The sequence below is a fragment of the Sinocyclocheilus grahami genome, unplaced genomic scaffold (assembly GCF_001515645.1).
Source record: "Sinocyclocheilus grahami isolate Dianchi unplaced genomic scaffold, SAMN03320097.WGS_v1.1 scaffold668.1, whole genome shotgun sequence".
Lineage (NCBI taxonomy): Eukaryota > Metazoa > Chordata > Actinopteri > Cypriniformes > Cyprinidae > Sinocyclocheilus > Sinocyclocheilus grahami.
The window spans coordinates 492,784-500,250 of NW_015505847.1; positions in this window are offsets into that span (position 1 = coordinate 492,784).

The following is a 7,467-nucleotide window of genomic DNA, read 5'->3' on the forward strand; positions in this document are numbered from 1 at the left end:
GATGTAGCAAGTACATCGGGTGTTATGGGAAGTGTTCCCTGTTCCGGTTGTCCTAATTAATGCAGCCTAAAAATCCTTTAATGTATTTGAATATTAGAAATGTGTTTGTGTGTTATGTGTAAGCCAGGTTAAACACAGGGAGGCTGAAATTATTTTATTTCAAGAAACACACTCTTGTGATAATGACTTCAAATTTTGGAAATTGCAGTGGGGAGATTCTGTGCTTATTTATTTATTTTTTGTAATGGAACAAACCATTCTGGGTAACACTTTACTTGAAGGGGTGTGTATAAGACTGACATGACACCTTCATAATCATGACATGACACCTACATAATCATGACATGACACGTCATGAATATGAAGGTTTTTTTATGCATGTTTATGACAACTGTCATTAAGTGTCATTCGCATTTATGTTATTTTTAATGCAAATATGACATTATTTGACCTAACCCTACCCCTACACTTACCCCTAACCATAGCCCATAACAAAGACATCTCAAACAATGTCATCTTTGCATTAGAAATTACATAACCGAGTGAATGACACTTAATGACAGTTGTCATAAACATGCATAAAAAAACCTTCATATTCATGACGTGTCATGTCATGATTATGTAGGAGTCATGGCATGATTATGAAGGTGTCATGTCAGTCTTATGCACACCCCTAATTTTCTAAGTTAACCCCATTCTGCAGGGGTCGCTGTTTTCTTACAGTTTTTTCTCAATCGATTTGACACTTTTCTCCAATGCATACTTGTTCTCAAAACAATTAGCACAGCAACCAAACACAAAATTATCTTAACCAAACAGTTCAACTTTACTGCAAAATGAAGCAGTGCAATTTTTCTAGCAATGCGTTTATTAAAAGTAAATATTAACATCAAATCTATAAGTTTGTTCTCTAATGATTATAAAACATAGTAAGCTGTAGATGCACAAATACACTAATGAAAAAACATGTTTATTGCAATTCTTCAACACAGAGTTTTGTTTTATATATTGTGTATATCTAAAAAAAATAACAGTTATCCAACTCCTATCACCAATGTGAAAAACTAATTGCCCCTTTAAACAAAAAATCTCTTTGTACCAACTTTAGCAGCAATAACTGCAAACAAACTTTTCTGATAACTACAGATCAGTCTTTTACAGCACAGTGGACAATTGGTCAATTGTCTCAAAAGCTGTTTCATGGACAGGTGTGGGCTATTATTTCGTTATTTCTAAATCAGTTAAGCAGGTAAAAGGTCTAGAGCTGATTCTAAGTGTGCCATTTGCATTTGGAAGCTGTTGCTGTGTACCAACATCATGCAGTCAAAGGACCACTCCATACAAGTGAAACAGACAAATGTTAGGCTTCAAAAACCAAACAAATCCATCAGAGAGACAGCAGGAACATTAGGAGTGGCTAAATCAACAGTTTAGTACATTCTGAGAACAAAATAACACACTAGTGAGGACAAGAGTGGTGGATGATTGGAGGATCCTCTCCACAGTAAAGAAAAACTCTTTCACAACATCCAGCCAAGAGGAGAACACTCTCCAAGAGTGTGTCACTGTGAAAGTCTACAATGAAGAGAAGACTTCACAAAAGCAAATACAGAGGGTTCACCACAAGCTGCAAACAAGGCCAGGTTAGACTTTGCCAAAAAACATCTAAAAAAGTCAGACCACTTCTGGAAACCATTCTTTGGACAGCTGAAATTAAGATCAACCTGTGCCAGAATGACAGGAAGAAAAAAGTATGTAGAAGGCTTGGAACAGCTCATGATCCAAACATACAACATCATCTGTGAAACATGGTGGAGCAGTGTGATGGCAGCATGCATGCACTGAAAAAAAAAACATTTTGTGGTATTGTAAAATATATTAAATTATTCATCATAAATTCTACTTGTAATATTAAAAATCAAGGAGAACAACAATTTTCTAAGTAAAATGTACACATGTAATTCATGTAATTAATAAAATGCGTGAGAAGGGTAACTCTTAGTGATATTTACATGTTTTATAGTCATTGCACATAAATCTAGAAATATTGAGTACATTTTAATCTAAAGGTTCAGCGCGCTTGAATCTTGTCATGGAGGAGATGCATGGCTGGATTTTCTCGTGTTTAAGGTAAGTTTGCCTTTCTGTTTTAGATTTCTGATTTGTAATACTTTGGTCCGTGTGCATTTCGGTAATTTGATTCTTGTTTGCTTGACTCATTATACATTAACGTTCATATTAATCACATAACCTCATTAAAGTTAACTTGCGTGTGGTCACTGAGTGATATTTCTGCGAAAATGTTTTCAATAGTTCAGAGATTCACAAAGCTGTTTTTCGCCTAAAAACTTGAGCACAATTGGAAATTACTTAACGTTGTAACTGCTAGCTAGCTAACGTTACTTCTAAATTAAAACAATCGCATAGTTTAGCATAACACTAGTTTCTGTTATTTCAAACACTCAACTGACGTAACAGAGAGAGTTTAGAACAATAACATTGTAGTAATCTCATTAATTGTCGTGTTTTGTCGCGATGCTAAGCTAACATACTACCTAACCCTGAAGCAACTGTTGCCACCAGCAATTGTTTTATAGGACTGATTTTTAAAAGTGTGAATAGTAAAAAGTGTTAGTAAAAGTGTTTTTACGCTTCTTTATGATGGTATTCAACTTAATTATAGTTCATTCCAGTCCAGTCTTGTCAGTTAAATTGTTTCTTTTGCTCAAACAATCTGTAATTTGTTAGTTAAAAAGCCAAGTCTTATGAACACGTTTCTATCAACAGGAAGGCTTTGCAAATGTGGTCTAATTCTCATATTCAGTAAAGTATAAATTTATGCATAGATTGGCATGATATAACATTATTGTTGTTATTTTTACCTATTCTTCACTGCATAATATAAAATTGTGGTTAAATGTTTTAGATCATTGTTTTAATATAACATATTTTGTCTGTCATTTACAGGGTGACCTAACTCTGACGACGAGCCAATACAGTGGACACTTGAGGTGTGGGGTGGAAGACAGACTGATGGTTTTCATGTTAGATGCAGTTTTTGGTTATATCAATACTACCTAGCTCTGTCTTATATTGAGTTCCAGACGCTCCTAACTCAATATAATCCAGGAGGGACGGAGGGCCAGGTCCATGTGGAAGTGGAAAGACCGGGGACTGAGGCAGAGCTGGTAGAGCAGGGCAACCAGGTGGAACTGGCGAAGCAGGAAGCCAGGGAAGAGCAAACAGAGCAGAGGACCACCACGGAGGAGCAGACGGAGCAGAAGACCACCAGAGCAGGACAGAAGGCCACCAGGCTGGAGCAGACGGAGCAGACGATCACCAGAGCGGGACAGAAGACCACCAAGCTGGAGCAGATGGAGCAGAAGACCACCAGAGCAGAGCAGACGGAGCAGGAACACCAAGCAGAAACTGGGACCTGGGTAAAATTGAAAAACAGGAAACAGACAGTGCATTCGCGGTCTCAAGGACCAAGGCGGGGAACACAAGAAGTTTATCAATAGTCTCCCAGGTGACCACTGAATGTAGACAGTTCAAAATCTGGTTCATTGACTGAAACTGGACAGGCAGACAGATCACAAACAGACTCACTGACTGAGACTGGACAGGCAGACAGTTCATAAACAGACTCACTGACTGAAACTGGACAGGCAGACCATTCAAAATCAGTCGAAACAGGACAGACATATGGCTCAAAACTAGACTTCTTGACTGAAACAGGATAGGTAGACAGTTCATTAGTGGTCTCTTTGGAAATGACAGGGGTAATGGGACAGACATGGAGTGTTTTTGTAGTCTGTCATGACAGACAGAGTTAAGAGGTCAAAGGTGGATCTTTGGGCTGTGACAAGGTTACTTGAGCCTTCAGGGAGCTCAGTTAAGGTTTCTGGGGTTGTGACTGGACTGAGGGTGCAGATAACAGGTTCATTGATTGCAATGGGACTAACAGAAACTCCAAACACATTGTTTGAAAGTGGACAGACAAATGGCTCAACATTAGACTTACAGACTGAAACAGGACTGGCAGAAAGTTCAAAATCAGTTTCGTTAACTGAGACCAGATAAGCAGACAATTCAGTGACATAAACTGGCAAGACAGACAGTTCAATATCAGCCTCCATGGCTGATACAGAACAGGACCAGAGTTCAGAGATGGCTTCATCGGCCGGTTCAGAGCAAGGCTAGAGTTCATAGATGGCCTCCTTGGCCGTGACAGGACAGGACGATAATTCACAGGCGGCCTCCTTAGCTGTGATGGAACAGGCAGAGAGTTCACAGACGGCCTCCATAGCCGTGACGGAACAGGCAGAGAGTTCACAGACGGCCTCCAAAGCCGTGATGGAACAGGCAGAGAGTCATAGATGGATACCACTGACACCTCTGGAGGTTCTGCAGCAGATGCCGCCACCTCTGGAGGTTCTACAGTAGTAACATCAGGAAATGGGAAGAGTTCATTAACATCCTCCTTAGCAGGAGAGGTACAGTGTTCATCTACGGTTCCTTCGACCGTGACATGACAGGCTGAAAGAGTATTGCTGGCCGCCACCACCATACAAAGAGCTGAAGCAAGCGCCCCCTTCTGCAGCCTTAGCCGCCACCTCTGGAGGACCTGGAGCGAGCACCGCCATCTCAGGAGGTTCTGTGGTGGTGTGGTGTGGCAGCCCAAACACACCAAAAAGCGATCCCCATCATGGAAAGCGCTTCAGACAGGGTAATCAGTTCAGGAACAGGAGGGCTAGAGTGAGTGGGTTTGGGGATTCCAGCTGCATGTGCAGACACCAGCGGTGCATCTCTCACACTGGATACCAGACTGGGATACCGAAGGACTGACCTTGAAGATCTGGGTGCAACAGACAGGACGTGACAAGGCTCTGGAAGATCAGCTGTAATGTGACGTGACTCTGGATGATCAGCTGTGACGTGACGTGACTCTGGATGATCAGTTGTGACGTGACGTGACTCTGGACGAACTGCTGAGATGTGACGAGGCTCTGGGAAATCAGCTGAGATGTGACGAGGCTCTGGTAGATCAGCTGTGACATGACGAGACTCTGGCAGATCAGCTGAGACTTGACTTGACTCATGAAGATCAGCTGTGACTTGACTTGACTCATGAAAATCAGCTGTGACTTGACTTGACTCAGGAAGATCAGCTGTGACTTGACTTGACTCAGGAAGATCAGCTGTGACTTGACTTGACTCATGAAGATCAGCTGTGACTAGATTTGACTCAGGAAGATCAGCTGTGACTTGACTTGATTCATGACGAGCAGCTGTGACTTGACTAGACTCATGAAGATCAACTGTGACTTGACTTGATTCAGGATTGACAGATGTGACATAATGGGGCGCTGTTGTGTCCACCATTTTGCAATCAGGCTCCGCTGTCACCACTATTTTGTGAGCGTGCTCTAGTGCGGCCGCCATTACACAAGTGAGTGCGGGGTCGTGTTCTTCCACAACACCCACAGTGAAGAGAGAACCAAGTCAACAAAGCATAATCCAAAAACTGAGTGACGAACGCGGACCCTAAACTTTGACTGAAGAGGTTGATTAACGCCATCACAGAAAAACTCTATCAAAATAATGTCCGGTAAATCCGAATAGCGAGCAATGGCTAAAAACTCTTGAATATGTCTCCAAAGATCGCGTGCCTTGTTTAAGGGTTAATAAAATTATTACGGTGTCCATACCTGACCAGTGTCCACTTGAACAGCTGCTGGATCCTTGTGTGGATGAGTATTCTGTAACGAGGCGACAGGAACGAGAGACGTGCAGATTCATTTGCAAAGCTTTTATTCAAAGGCGTGGTCAGAAACAGGCGAGGGTCAGACAATGGCAACAGGTATATTGGGGGCAAGACACAAGAATAGTCCAGTAAACGAGTCCAGATCTCCGGCGAACAATGTCCAAACAGGGTAAATCAAAAGGTTTATCCAAACACAGAGTGACATGCAACAGTCTGTGTAATGTGAAAGCCAATATAATGGGAGGGCGACCTCTGGTGGCAAGTGGATGGAAGTCCATGGACAGGATTTGTGACAGCAATGTGCAAACTTTGCGCAAGAGTTAATGCCGGTGAACATCTTAATCTCAGTCAATTCACTATTTTTCACAAAAAGTGAAAGTAAAAACGGAATGACGGAGTAATGAACATATGCTGACAATGGTATACATATGCTGGTAATGGTATATAGCTCACTGTTTTAATTTAGTCTCTGAATATTTCTCTTGTAGCCCGTACATAGTGAAACATTTTTTTGAAGAAACGTATTACGTGTTAAACATGTTTTTGAAAGTCGGTGCTTGAAATAGGCTAAAACATTTTATTTAGATTTGTATTGATGACTGCAGTGTTAATATTTTAATTATAGTTATATAATTCATTGTATAATAGACCTGTTTTAAAATACCTTTTTTTACAACATGGTAATTGAGGAGTAAATAGCCTAATCTTTTGTTATCCTCGCAGCGTGGTAGTTATGTGGTAATATTGCGGGCAAATTAATTGTAATTTTACAATTAATGTAATAGGATTAGTCCAATGAATCATTCGGTTTGTAAAGTGTACCAAACCGAAAGCCTCGTACCGAACGGTTCAATACGAATACGTGTATCGTTACACCCCTAATATATATATATATATATATATATATATATATAGGTTTAGGCTTGCTTCAGAGAGGCTGGGGTCCGATTTATGACATCCTGTTGTCAGGGGCCTCAGTGGAATTTTTGTGACTCCTCGTGCCTCAACTCGGTTTTGACCAAATCTTAGATTGTCTGATTCGGTCTGATATCCTACAATAATGTGGGTTCTGCTAAGTTTGTTAGCAAGTTAGATATGCTCAAAGGTTACTGGCAGGTGCCACTGACATCAAGGGCATCAGACGTCTCTGCTTTTGTAACCCCAGATTCGTTCCTACAGTATAATGTTATGGCGTTCGGCCTTCGAAATGCACCTGCAACCTTTCAAAGGTTAGTAAACAAAGTGATGGCGGATGTAACTAACTGCAGTGCATATTTAGACGATCTGGTTGTATATACATCTACCTGGACTGAGCATGTGTTCAACAAATTGCTGATGCTTCATTAACTTTGAACTTGGCTAAATGTGAGTTCTGCAGGGCTACAGTGACTTATCTAGGTAAGCAAGTGGGGAAAGGCCAAGTTCGGCCTGTGGAGGCAAAGGTTGTTGCCATTAAAGAATTCCCTGCCCCCACTACTCGTCGTGAGTTAAGGATATTCTTGGGTATGGCAGGGTATTACAGAAGTTTCTGTAAGAATTTCTCCTCCGTTGCGAAACCCTTGACAGATTTACTTAATGCTGCAAAGGAATTCATTTGGTCAGGTGAAAGTCAGTGTGCTTTTGAAGCCATACAACATTTTTTATGTAGCTCGCCTGTGTTGTCTGCCCCTAAATTCTCTGTGCCTTTCAAACTTGAGGTG